The sequence below is a fragment of the Haliaeetus albicilla genome, chromosome 7 (assembly GCF_947461875.1).
Source record: "Haliaeetus albicilla chromosome 7, bHalAlb1.1, whole genome shotgun sequence".
NCBI classification, from domain to species: domain Eukaryota; kingdom Metazoa; phylum Chordata; class Aves; order Accipitriformes; family Accipitridae; genus Haliaeetus; species Haliaeetus albicilla.
In genome coordinates this window covers 34,728,232-34,741,923 of record NC_091489.1, presented here as the reverse complement: position 1 = coordinate 34,741,923, position 13,692 = coordinate 34,728,232, and the positions used below count along the sequence as shown (strand labels likewise).

General features: G+C 42.2%; 1 long non-coding RNA gene across 1 annotated transcript in view; it reads left to right on the top strand.

Moving 5' to 3' along the window:
- LOC138685872 (uncharacterized) overlaps nucleotides 1–13,692 on the top strand; it is a 56,970-nt gene that overhangs the window by 40,968 nt on the left and 2,310 nt on the right. The window contains exon 2 of the long non-coding RNA XR_011325254.1: nucleotides 7,042–7,105. This is a non-coding gene — a long non-coding RNA (uncharacterized lncRNA). The remainder of the gene's footprint in view (nucleotides 1–7,041; nucleotides 7,106–13,692) is intronic.

Below are 13,692 nucleotides of genomic sequence, written 5' to 3'. Positions count from 1 at the left end.
GTGCGTATACACAAATTATACCGCCATGTGCGTTCCTCTGTGTTATGAAAGCCTTTTGTTTATATATACCCAGCTATACATTTACACATTATGTAAATAAACACACATATGCCCATGCAATTTAATTGAATATATGGCTATGGGTTAAGAGGCATGTTACTCTGATGAAAAACATCTTATGGTACAGAGTAAAAATATTTCCAATGTGCTTTTCAGCATCCTGTAGAATTTAAGAAGGAACTGCAGAGATTTCTTTAAGGTAGTGGTTCAAATCATTTAATAGGAGGGCATGGTATTCTTCCAAAAGCTTGAGGCTGTTGAATGGCAGTCTTAGAAACCCATCAAGTTTCATCTTTATTCAACTCCTTTTATTCTTATTCAATTGTGAGCTTTTACATTGATCTTTGGTGCATACAAAATGGAACATTACGCTGTGAGTTTTGTTTCAAATAGGTACATACTTTTAAGGCACTGTGCAAGAAATTATGCATGTGGATTAGTCTTTCCAACCACAAATTCCCCCAAAACCGACACAAGCATCTCAGGGTGGAAGGAAAAGTTGCCCCAGGTGCATTCAGACAGCCTTGGAGGTGCAATATGGCTCTTTGATGTGCTGAGAGAGAGGCACTTGAGCAATGGGCTACCCGTGCCTCCTACCCACTCTTCCAGGCAGTTGGTGCCACCGTGGCATGCTGTGCCCGGAGGCGCCTGAGGAGGTGGTCTCCCGCTGGAAAAATGCCTGTGGAAGCTGCAGGAGGTGGTGAAGCCACTGCTGAGCTGCACTGGGAGGGAGCTCTTGCTGGACCTCCATCTGGGGTTGCATTGCATGTGGTGCACCTTCTCCCTGGTCCTCATCTGGGCACAAGGGGGGCCTGTGGTGCAGTAGTATCTGTTCATCTCGGTGCAGGGCATCACAGGCCATGACGCAAGGTGACACGTCTCGCTCTGGCAGAGCCCAGATGCGTGTGTCTGCCTCACAAAGAAATCTCTTCTTTTGCTTTTTGTTTGTTGGTTTTTTTCCCCCCATCTCATGCACTCAGCTGGGGTGCCTCTCTTCCAGCTGTTCTGTGACACCGCGCAGCCATCAAATGTTGGAAACCCGGATCAGAGAGCAGCAGTGACAGACTCCCCGGTGCAGGCAGGCCAGGTCCCAAATCTATTGTTCATACGAGAAAGCTCGACAGAGTGCCTTGACAGGTTTTTAAAGCACTAGAGAACTTTACCAGGAAGTTTTCTTCCTTTTGTACTCTTTTTCCTCCCTCTGCCTCAAGCCAGATGCAAAACGTGTGCCGTTTTAGCAATTAACAAAAAGAGGAATATTGTTGCTTCTGAACACACGTACACACACATACACACAGATAATCAGGTGTGTGAGAATCAGCAATCCCTCTGCATCTGAGGGCTTACACTGTGATTCTTTGTAGTATTGCATTCAGACACAGTGTTCTGAGTGTCTTTGTTATCGTCGCCTGATAAATAAACAGCCCTAAAATTACAGAACTTATTATGGTAATTGAGTGAAGAAAAGGAAATGCAAACCCTGCCTCACTATCTATTACATTGCCACTGCTAAAGTTGCCTAAACCTGTGCTACTCAAATGATATTGTAATATTAGCCTTCTTTCTTTTTTCACAATGATTGTTTTCTGTCCATCTCAAGCTGGATGTCAGTTCATTTAGATTTACATCAAGTAGTAAATTAAAATAATCACTCAGCAAACACTCTCAGCTCAGTTTTCTCTTTCAGTCAGGAGTTGCGAGAGATGCTTGAAGCATTCAAGCAGAAAATATTGCTGTCTAGATATTTGTCCTCTGGGTGATAAAGGAGGCATTGTCTTGGGACCCACTCAGGCCTCGGAGCTGATAGTAGCTGTGCATCACAGCTGTGAAGTGCGCTTTGTTATGTGTCTGAGGATTAGGGTTCAGGACCTTGTTTTTCTTGAAATACCAGACTGATCAGAGCTGCATATGTTCGGGGGAAAGCAGAGGTCGATGGTTCTCTGTCCACATTTTTACTAGATTATTCTTGGACAGAACTCTGGGAGAATACCCTGCAGCTTAAACCATCCCAAGAGTTTTTCATATTCTGCATTATAACCATCATGGAAAAAAGGCTGTAGTTTATCTATCTGCATTTGAAACAAAAGACTACAGCATCACAGACACTCTGGGCTTTGGACCCATGCTGGAACAGGCTGAATTTTGCTCCTTTGTGTTCCATTTACAGTACAGCTGCCCATTTAGAAGCACAAATGCACCTTGATATAATAACCAAATCCAAAGAATGTCTGGCCTTAAGGATAGCACAGTCAATCTTCAGATCGACAGTTAATCTCAAAGCAAGGTTAGAACTGGGGTGGTGTACAGAACAAGAGGTTGGGGGGACAAAAAAAAGGCTGTTCTGTGCCTCTAAGCTGTCTGTTTCAGAAAAAGAGGATGTGGATTTCTTTTTTCTATTTAAAAAATTAATCTGCATCTTCTTTCCCACCCCCAGCAAAACAAACAAACAAAAAAACAACAAACCACAAACATTTATTTTGGCAAAGATGTGTACAGAAGCACTCTTAGTGAAGATGCTATCACGAATTAAGGTAATACATCCATTACAGTCAGTGAGTTGAAGTCTGAGTAAAGACTGCAGGATCTGGGCACTATCTGCTCAGCCTTTGTAGCAGCACAATATGGGAGTTTGTAGAATTGAGGATTTGGGGCCAGACTGTCACCTCACTTATGTTGGTATGATACCACAGAAGCTAACTGGATTTTACTGATAAACAAAGGACTATTTGTTGCAAGTGAATGTACATATACATATATTGCAAAATCAACTTTCAGTGTCAGTCGGAATCTATCCCTTCTAGAATGGGACCCTGATCAATAGGCAGGATATTTCCTTTGAAATTATTAACGTTAATCATATAACCCTACTGATGGGATGGAAGTGAGAACAGCATTTGCCCATATGCAGTGTAACACCTAAGGATTGGTTGCAGGTATTTCTCTGCTTGAAAACATGTCAGTAGGCACAACTTTTAACCCCATCAAACTTCTGCATAAATTCTGAGGGCCACCCATACTTCTTCACTTTTAAAACTAGGCCAGCATGGAAAATGGTTCCTTATGTCATTCAAAATACAGACTCTACATACTAAAATTGTCTTAAGCCTCAGGTCTGGAATTACCTCCCTCCCACGGAGTAGGGCATCTGCTCCACCCCTTTAGAGTTAGGGGAAAGGCCTGAGTAATGTCTGCAAAATGAAGCCTGGCTTTAGTCTTTGCTCAGTTCTTCCCATCCACCCTTCTGCCATGGAGCGATCCCTGCCCGGCATTGGGCCTGCACATCCCTACCATGGCTCCTCTTTCAGGCTTCAAGTCGGTGGGGTGGCTCAGGTGCTCCTCTCTCCATGGAGAGGTGAGCTTGGAGCTGTGCTCCAAGGCACCCTGGAGGTGATTTGAGACATTAGCTTGAGCTTACTGGACTTAATGAATGGTGTGAGGTTACCATCATGACAGTGCACCAGCTCAGGCTCAGCAGTAGACCAAACAGCTCCTGAAGATGTTCTCACCCATCCAGTCTTATTATGGATGTCACTGCCACTCAGGGGAGACTTGGCAATTTTCAGTTTTGGTGGTCTTGGCAAGAATGATCCAGAAGTACTTCTTCTGCCTAGACAAACTGGTTTCCAAGTGACAAAGAAAGAGTGACTGCGGCAGGATGTAGATTGAGGAGCCTTGGTCAGAAATCAACCTGTGTAATTATTGCTTGAATTAAGCTCTAGGCTCCCAATGTAGTTATCCATTTGTGTTCTCATCCTCTGTTGCTAAACATCCTCCTGCTCCACTGCACTGCCATGTGCCTCTTCTAAGGGTTTATGCTGGAGAGAGGATGTGCATGGACCAAAGCGGTGCCACATGGCATAGGGGTGAAATGATTTCTTGTTACTTCACCGTCTGCCTGGCAGAACTGATTCGCTGCATTTGTGCATTTCTGCCTACAGAAAGCTGACATCATATTAAGGCATTTATCTTTGGAGATATGCTAATAGCAAACTTTCAAAAAAATCATAGAGTAGCAGTCAATGTCTCATTTGTTTATAAGTAGTCTTTTATATTTAGGTATTTTCCTTCACTTCTACTTCCTCCTTTCTTAGGAAATGACCACAGGGTACTGACCTCTGCTTTTGTGCTCATAGAAATCCTCTTTCTCTGTTTTATTTGTCATGTGGCTTTTTTTTTTTCTCACTAAATTTTTTAAATGCATTTTGGTTTTCTTTTTTAATGCTTTGAAAAGGTCTGGTTTATCTTTCCTCACTCATGGTAGCACAGCTATCCAACAGTCCTCTTTTCTCCTTGACCTGTTGCTACTGATGGGGTTCCTTTATTATAATATTTTCTGTGCATTTTCCCCCTTCTTTCCTAAACCAGTTTTTCCTCTTGTTTGTCTGTCTCATACTTCTTTTCTTCTTCCTCTATCCTGGCAAAACATATTAGAGGTGCCACTTACTTTTTCTCTCTAATCCCCCTCCGCAGCCCTCAGCTCTGCTTCCCTGTGCCCTGCGGAGACCGATACCCCTAGTGATGCTTTCCCAATGCTGCTGGGCCTGGCTCCGTTCCCTTTTTACCATACCTCTGCTCTCCTCTGGTCTGTCACACTCTGTAAACAGCGTGACACGAGCACTGTGCACAGAGTGACAGAGCTGTGCTGGGAGGCAGAGCACTGTGGCACGATGGCCCGAGCTGCTCGCACTGCCCAAACACTGCCAGCAATGCAGTACTGGGCAAGGAAGGACGTTGGCAAACAGCAGGAACACTGCTTTTCAGCAAGGTCCGCCTCACTAAAGTCAGGGAGCCCTCTGATGACTTTTGGGGATTTTTAGCTAAAAACACAAATCAAGCTCCTCTCTCAAAGCTGGACAACAGAAGGGGGAATTCCCTTGCTGATTATGTTAAAAAAAGAGAAAGACAATTTCCTGAATGAAGGAAAAAGAAAACCTGCTGGGGCAGAAGACAACTACAGCCTCCAGCTCCTTATGCAAACTCACATCACTGAAGAGAGTGGGAGGCAGAGACGTGAAACCTTCCCCTACTGGTACCTATTCCCTCTGCTTGAGTGAAGGAGACAGAGGGGCCAAGATATTTCATTGTAAGGTATTTTGCAGGTGTAAACTGGCATACCAGTAATTACATTATCTTTATGGATTTCTATCAGCTGAAAATCAAGTCTCAGAGTTTTATCTGATTTTAGTTCTTAATGGAAAAATGTATAAGCATTCACGCAGGCATATCATGACACTTACTGAAGTTACTTGAACCATACAGAATTTTCTAGATATCTCAATACCAATATGAATGTGGAATAGCTGAAATTATCAAAATATTGACATAAAGCCCTATACAAAATGAAACACTTTTATTTGTGAGTGGGGTGGCTTGGGGTTTTTTTGCTGCTGTCACCAATCACTGCCATCAGGGCCCAGCATAAAGCCAGGCACTGGAAGGGGGAATTCCCTTGGTTCTTTGCAATAAAAATAAAAAAGAAAACAAAAAAGAGAGATAATTTCCTGACTGCAGGAAAAGAACTACTGGGGTAGAAGGTTACCAAGGCCCCTGGCTCCTTGTGCGTAGCTGAAGAGAGTATTCAGAGAGTTCAAACACAAGTAGGAGATCTCAGAGTGCAGGAAACAAGCAACGTAGTACGAGGTGAGAGAATTAAGCACAGAGCAGGAGAGCAGTTACCCCGTATGCATCCATTCCTGGCAAAAAAGGTATCCCACAAATCCTTGAAAGAGACATCTTACAAAAGCTTCATTATAAGCTCTTGCTAATTTGAGAAATGTCAGGAATGGCAATATTATTTTCCACTCAGTTGCAGGATCTCTGTGTGTGTATCTGATTAGATGGTACCTTCTGAAAAATGTGAGCAGTCTGTGGTAAAGTCTTCGTACGGCACCTGACAGAACAACATCACTTCAGTATAAATGAATGAGATTTGTAATGTCTTTATTATATAACAAAATCTCAGTATTGTGGCTGCTGCTATGAGACATGAAGAACTACGCATGTTTTCTGCCATAACGGTTGTGGATTCACATTAGGATAACCCATTCCTGGTGCATTCCTGCTGGAGATGGGCTGAGATCCACAAGGATCTCTGAATTACTTGCTCTAGTTCAATATTAGGAAATACTGGAAATATGCAAATTGTAGGCAAAACCAAGTGCCTTGCATTTGAAGTTTTCCTCCCTCTAACAACACAAATATTGTCTTGATATTCTTCTAGAGCTTGCTTGGTGATAGTGGGATCTCATGGTGGGTTCCCTTTTGCATACAAAGTCAGCTGCTTTCTGAGCAGTGCCGTGCATATTCCAGACTAAAAGGGCAGCTGAAAAGACAGACTTAGCTGCAGCTGCTACCTGGAAATCCAGAGACCGTTGTCTTCCTTATTTCGTCTGTCACTAGTCAGCTGGAAAGCACAGTGACCTATAAGTAATGTGGTCATCCCAAACTCATGCTGATAAAACCTTTACACTACTGCCTCTTGCCTTCTCTCCCTTTCTATCCCTCTGAGATGTTCTGATCCAGTCTTGACTTCCTTTGAGGTAGGGCATTCTGTCTTAATGCCCAACCCCCTTGGAGAGTCAGAGAGAAATGATTTTGAGTTGGGTTTTTGTGGTGTTTTTTCTTGATAGACTTGTCTGCAGAGCGTTTATACCAGTGAGAAAGGATATGACTCTATGACCATAACCCAGGGGCCCTTTTGGATATTATTGCTCTCAATTAGTGGCTGCTATTGAGGGCATAGCAGAAGAATTTCCAAATCCCAGAATATCAGTTTGGTCCTATGGGCAGTAAACCACCCAGTGTAGCTTAGAGCAGCCTAGAGTTGGGAGACAGCAAAGCTCAGTTGTTCTTTGCTCTCCACCTTCTTGGCAATACTATGTGTATCGTGGCTGCCACTAGGCAGTCAGTCCACTTGGTGTATTTGTAATCCTCTATGTTTGTTTGTGCCACTAATGAATGTTTCTTGTTTATTCCTTACAGATCAACATGGTGGATTTTATGGGGGATCTCTACAGCTGAGGGACAACTGTCTGTGAATTTCCAGGTAATTGCCATTTCTCTGCTTCTTTCATGAGCTACTCTGGATGTTGTGACCTTTTCTTTGATTTTAGGCTGCAGTCCTCTCTCCTTACCCCCTAAATTTGTCACCTCATGATCCAACTGTTTTCCTGAGTTGCATGTTAGAGTTACTTTGAAATGTAAAGTGCAGGATGTTCTGGCTACCCATTCAGTATCCAGCTCTTCTGTCCCACCAGTAGCGTTTGACCAGAAACCTATAAACTGCCTATTCATATCTGAGGGGATTTGCTTGTATTCTATAAAGGTATAAATGGTTGAACACCTACTGGATTAGGAACTGTCTGTCTGGATGATCCTGCCATAACTGTGGTTAATGAGGAACTCAGTGGCAAGGCAATTTTCTTGTCCTGAGAGAAATACTCTCACTTTTTGACTGGACAGAGAACTCATCTATTTCTCATGTTTTTAAAGGGCTGAGACTTACTTTGAATTTTTGTAGTAGATTTTAAAATGTTTCATGCTTACATTAGCTTCATTCCTTTCTTTGAGAAACTCAAAATTAAAGTAAGCAAGTGCTACAGTAGAGACCTACAGAAAAGAATTGGGTGCAATGGTTTGAGGACCACTATATCATGAACACACTAAGCCCCAGTCCTGCTGTGATGCCAAGCCCACGGTAGTAGATTTGTGTACTGCCTGACAAGGTTGATCAAGGCACAGCTTTAGCAAGTCAGATAAAAGCAGACTGGTTTTCAGTTTGACACTCAGCCATCCTTGTTATGATAATCTCGGTATTGTAAGCTCCTTGGGGCAGGAACTGTGGCTTTCCATATATCTTGAGTCATTCCAAGATTGTGGCTAGCATTCTGTGAACCAAAGCTAATAAGTCAAAGCCAGTTTTTTCTCATGCGCTTCAAAACCTACTCCATTTTGAAACGAGAAAACCGCGTACAGCTCACTGCAGGCTTTGTCAAATTATTCCTCCCCTTCACACTTGGACTCTTCTTCATTTTCCACACACTTAATACTCACCCAGCTCCTTTCTGTAACTGGCAGCTGATCCAATTACACACTAGAGGTAGAAATACTGAAGTCTTACAGTTCAAATGTGGAATGATATGCATAGTCACTTTGTCACTCAAATCCTTTAAAAAAAAAAAAAAAAAAAGAAAGAAAAATCAGACTAGCTGGCCATAATTAAGGGCAGAAAATAGAGCACACAGTTAATATCTCCGTGGTTTGCCAATACTGGGATGTCACAAGTACTAATCAGGAAACCAGAGCCATGTGGCTTCCCAGACAAAAACACTGGCTTTTCACTTCTGGGGCTACAGTTCAAATCCAGCTTAAGGTTCTAAATTAAATGAGACCCTTAACCTATGCCAGAACACAGCTCCTCCAGGTCAGAGCTGAGGTTATTGGCAGGTCAGTGCGATAGAGCTTGTATTCTATTGCCTTCAACACAATTAATTGCATAAACAAAGGAATTAAGGTCCAAACCCTGCCACAACGCCAAGAAGCCAGAAGTCTATGGGCATCAGCACCCAGGTACAGAGGCAGGGAGAAAGGAAAAACTGAATTATCAGAAAGCATGAATGTAGGCAGGGTTGGGTCAGTGCACTGTAGGTCTCACTGCTGCTTTCTGCAGTGAGGCACTTCGTGGTAATGGACTCATCTGCTGCTCACAGGCAGTAGCATCTCAAAGGCAGGCTAAATTTGGGGTCAGACAGTTGGTGCCGTGTTCTGCCTGAGCTCTTTTCTGGGCTCCCTGATTCACTTTCCATTGCATTAACAGTACAAAACTGTAGCCACAGTCGGATGTGGGATCCCAATGGCACCATCAGCATGTGCAGCGCTTGGACTGTGTAAGTTGCCTGTGCAAAGTTGTGCCAAGAGAGCTTTTTTTTTTGTTATTGGAAAGGATCCCAGTCATTTATTAGGGATAATAATGAAGGCCCAATAATAATGACCCACTCTGAATTAGATGTAAAGTTAGGATGTAGGCATCAGGTAGCTAACAGATACTCCTTGTTTGCACTGTTGGCGTTTGACTGCTGTGTGTGTAGTGGGCTTTTTTGTGTGCCCCCTTCCAGAATTACATTTTTGGAGAATTCTGGTTCAGGTTCTCAGCTGGATTTTTATTCAGGGTTTTGTTCAGAGAGCAGTTTGCATTCAGCAGAACAAGCTTGTGAAACTGCATAGCAGTAGCAAAGGGATCTACCACATTAGCAAAAATGTAGGAACCTTCAAAGCCTCCAAGCTCCTCCAGCTCCCACCAGAGAGCTAGAGCTGAGAATCCCATATGGCAAAAAAACAAGCAATAATTAAAATCCCTATTTTGCCCAAAGAATTCCTTTGTTCAAGGTATGTAAATGTCTTTGCCTGCTTGTAAGGAACTTGGTAGTTCCTTAGCTCAGTAATCTGAGCTTGGGAAAAGAGGAGTCTGAAAGGAGTGTTACTCTGAAACAAAACACCTGTCTTTCAGTCAAGACTAAATTGACAAGCAGCAATTTAGTTGTCTAAACTCAGAGCTTTCAGGATTTCAGACTACATAAATGTCAAGATGCCTAGGTAGGGCTCAAAGGTGAGCGACAGTGTAGGCAAATATACATTGGAACTTCAATTATCCAAACCCTGATAACTCTCAGTTACCTGAAGTTTAAACATGTCTTCCCTCACTCTTAGTTTCTACATTTTTTTCTGTAAAATCCCTTTGTACTGAATTGCCTATGTCTTTGCCCGGCGTAGCCTGTGAACTTTTAAGAGCTCATCTCCTGAGGAGCTCAGTGTGTCTGCCAGATCACAGCATCAGCAACCCCTTTCTGAGGGAGCCTGTAATTATCCCTTCATGTTACCTGTTACATTTGGATAGAAGTATTAAAATAAATAAATCATTGTTTTCATCTTTGTTTTCTCCAGCTACATTCCACTTCTCTATAGGCATGGTGTCACTGAGGCACCCTTCATCCTAATACAAAGTGTGTATATGCATTGAAACACCATTCTTTACGGATTCCTGGTAGGGAGATTGTGTCTTCTAGTTAGCAGCCAGAAGATAGGATGGACTTTGCTAGTTAGCAGAATTCACCATCAGTAGGTTGGATTTCATGGTCCAAATTCTTCTCTTTGTTGCTCTCCTGTAACATCTTTGACGTTGACTAATATCCAAAAGCCAAATATGCCTTGATTTCCATAGTTTTGGAGCTTAAAAGCTGCTGAGATCCAAATCAAGACCCTCAGAGAAATTTTGCTATACATGTTCCCGACTTCAACACTTTTTTTCAATACATCCCAGTTACTTTTGAGGAGGTTTGTTGTGATTTGATTTCAGAGAGGTAGCAGGTCACATTTACAGGTCCCTACACCAGCTATAGAACTAAAGCAAAAAGTTTTGAATGGCAGAAGAAAATGGCTGGCAGGAAAGCATGTGAGGCCTCTTCACCTCCTTTTGCACCTTTATATTTTCCAGCCTTATTTTCACCCCATTCCTGACTTACATTTGCCACTTTAAGTTTCTCCCAGCGCTTTCTAACATCTTCTGTTCTCCTGTCTATGGCAAACAAGTTGTGAACAGAGTCCCTCTCCTTTTCTCCTTGCTCTTCAGCGAGTGTTTTTCTCTTTATCCTTCAGGGGAAGAATCTAAACCAGAATAAGGATAGGAGATTTTTTGTTTCATCCCCAACAGCAAAGACTCTGGGGAAAAGAGCATCTGAATAAGCCAGTATGATGGGCAGAGCATTCTGCAAAATGAGAGGTGGCATACACTAATCTGTGCCGCTGTCCCTTTTCAGATAAATGTTCATTAGTGGCACTGTGGAATGAAAGCTACTGTACAAGTGTTGCCCGCTCTGCAGTGGAGGATTTTTGGGTAGAATGAGGCCCCTGAACAATAAACTGGCCCCCATGAGGAAGAATAAGGGGATTTCTGGCCAGGTCAGGCAATGTCTGCCTTCCCCTTAGCTGAAGGCAAAGAGCTTCATCCTACCAGAACAAATGGCACAAGACATGGAGGATCCAGTGTTGCACAGGAAAATAAAATCCTTTCCTCCGTTGAAAGCACAGTTGCGCGGGTGAACTAGAAGGCAAAATGCAATCCAGTTTCATCTGTTGCTTTGACTGGGAATGGGAAGAAAACTAAATGGGGATATTAAATCATAACTTTTGTGGGTAAAAAGAAATCTCATTCTCCTGACAGCAAACTAATATTGCAAAGAAAATATAGCAGCAGAAGACAGAACAGACAGTGCCCATTTCAATATTTAGGAAGTTCTAGTGTCTTAGGTGTTCCATGGTGATCAAAAATTGAAATAAATTGAGTTGCATTTTAATTGAATTACACAATGACATCAATTTAAACATTAGTAAACAGATGCAATTTTGTGCAATGCTTTAAATTACATTTCTCACATATGCATTTAATTTAAATTTATTGAGATGGTTATTTATGTTAATAAAATAATTAAAAGCAGTTATTTAAGAGTAACTATGAAATAGCTGTGTAACTACCTATATTAATAAGACAGTTAGTTAAGGGCTAATGTCTATTGCTTTATAGTGTAATTGCAATAAACAGCTGCTGAGTTTGATTAAGAGCTGAAGTGGAGCTAAAGTGTTTGAGCAATCTCAAAAGCTATTTGTTGTAAGTGTACTACAAAGCAATAGCGATTATTGCTATTATACAAAAAGCCATAGCATAAACATTAAAATATAACTCCTTAGTATGATGCTTTTTTCTTGGGTTATTCAAGCATCTCCATGTGAATGCTGGGGCCAGAGAAGGAGAGCTGGGGCTTTAGTGGAGGAAGAAGAGGCTTGGGGGGGGCAATAATTTTGTCAAACACAGTTTTGTTCATACTCAGATTCACCCCTGTGTGAGAGTACACCTAAGTGCTAGGAGGGGCACAATTTGTGCTTGCGACCTGTGTTTTCTCAGGGGTGGCATCATTCGAAAATCTCTAGCTGGATCCCTTTCAAATTTTGTAGAAAAATTTCAACCTTGACCCCAGGTCTGACCTAGGGATTTCTTCAGCTTTTTGTTGGAGCATAAAAAGGAGCATATAGTAAAAATCCTTCTGCAACTTTGTCTATCAAATGGCTGCTGCCACTCCATAACTCCATCATTAACACATGAAGCAGACACTTCCTGGGCCCCAAGCATATCCTGCTTTATGGCACCGACACATACCTAAACTACAGACCATTAATTTCAGTAGGATCAAGTAAGCAAATAGGCATTACTTGTATTGCTGTTGTTATTACAAACTCCATATTCTCCCGCTTCTGGGTGGTGGACTCATACATAAGACATTTGCCTTTAAAATTTTTGCTATATTAGGGTCTCATAAGTTTTGTAGCAAGTCAGAAAAGAGTTGATTAATTCCTTAAAGCTGTTTTATTTCACCTTTTATTTGAGAGCAGCTTTGCATGGTGAACTCTGACACATTGATTGAGGCACAAATGGACATGAGTAGTCAACTGCCTTTTGCTGCTCCTAGTTCATGCACCTCTGTGGCTGTGTTAACAGTGAAAATCTCACAGAGACCAAAAAGTGCTATGAAATGCTGCCAAGTAAAATTTTACCACTAGAGATCTTGCATATTTATGGTTTTGTAGTGAACTAGGTTGGCCAAGTCCTAGATTAAGATCGTGGGGAGCTGGGGCATAAGAAAGTGTCCTGGGTGTCCTTCCTCAGGTTCTGAGCTCCTTCACACATTATTGGCACTTGGGAGTCACTCAAGCAAGTTCTCACTTTCAGCCAGACGCAAACATCTGTGGGAAAGATGGGTGAATCTGTCACTGCTGTGAACCAAGGTCAGGGAATATGTACTGAAGTCCTTTTGATCAAAACCCAATTCATTTGCATCAAGGTTGTAGGGATTCAAAAAATGTAAGAAGTTCAAAAGGCAGAAAAAATGTGTTAGCAGTACAGTTAAACTAGTTTCCTCCTTTTACACAATCTATCCTGAAAGAGATAACGTATCTTCAGCTAACCAGTCATGTATAATATTTTGAAAAAGCCAACAGGAAAAGGCAGCTTGGCAAAGTCCGATGCACAGTGATTAATCCAAATGCCAATTCACTACTAACCTTCTGTGGAATGGTTTTGCTTCTGGTTTATTAAGGAAGCAGACGTATGGGTGGCTTGGTACTGAGGGTGTGCATGTACACGCATGTGCATTTGCAGGCAGGCTGGGCAGATTCATCTCTGTGAGAGCACCGCTGCTGCTAGGATCTTCCCAAATAATCTCTGTCACTTGCTGAAATGGAGCGTGGGACCTGCTCGGTTCTGACAACTCCTACCTCGGGAGGAGCTTAGGCAATGGCAGAAAAGCCCACCCAGTGTACTCGCCTTGTTAAGCTTCTGGGGCTTGCAGGCCTTCCTAACTCTGCCCTGGGGAAAAACTATGTAACAATGGATAAAAGACTTGGGCCTCCCAGCTTAGTTACAAAGGATTCTCTTCACTCATCCTCTTAGTGAGAAATCCAGTTGAATGCTTTTTGAAATCTTTCAAATATTAAAAATAAAATAAATCTTCTTATTCTGTTCCCCGGCGAGATTCCTGACTGCAGTGCCATGTTGTCATACACTTCAGGTACTTTAAAATGTCGAAA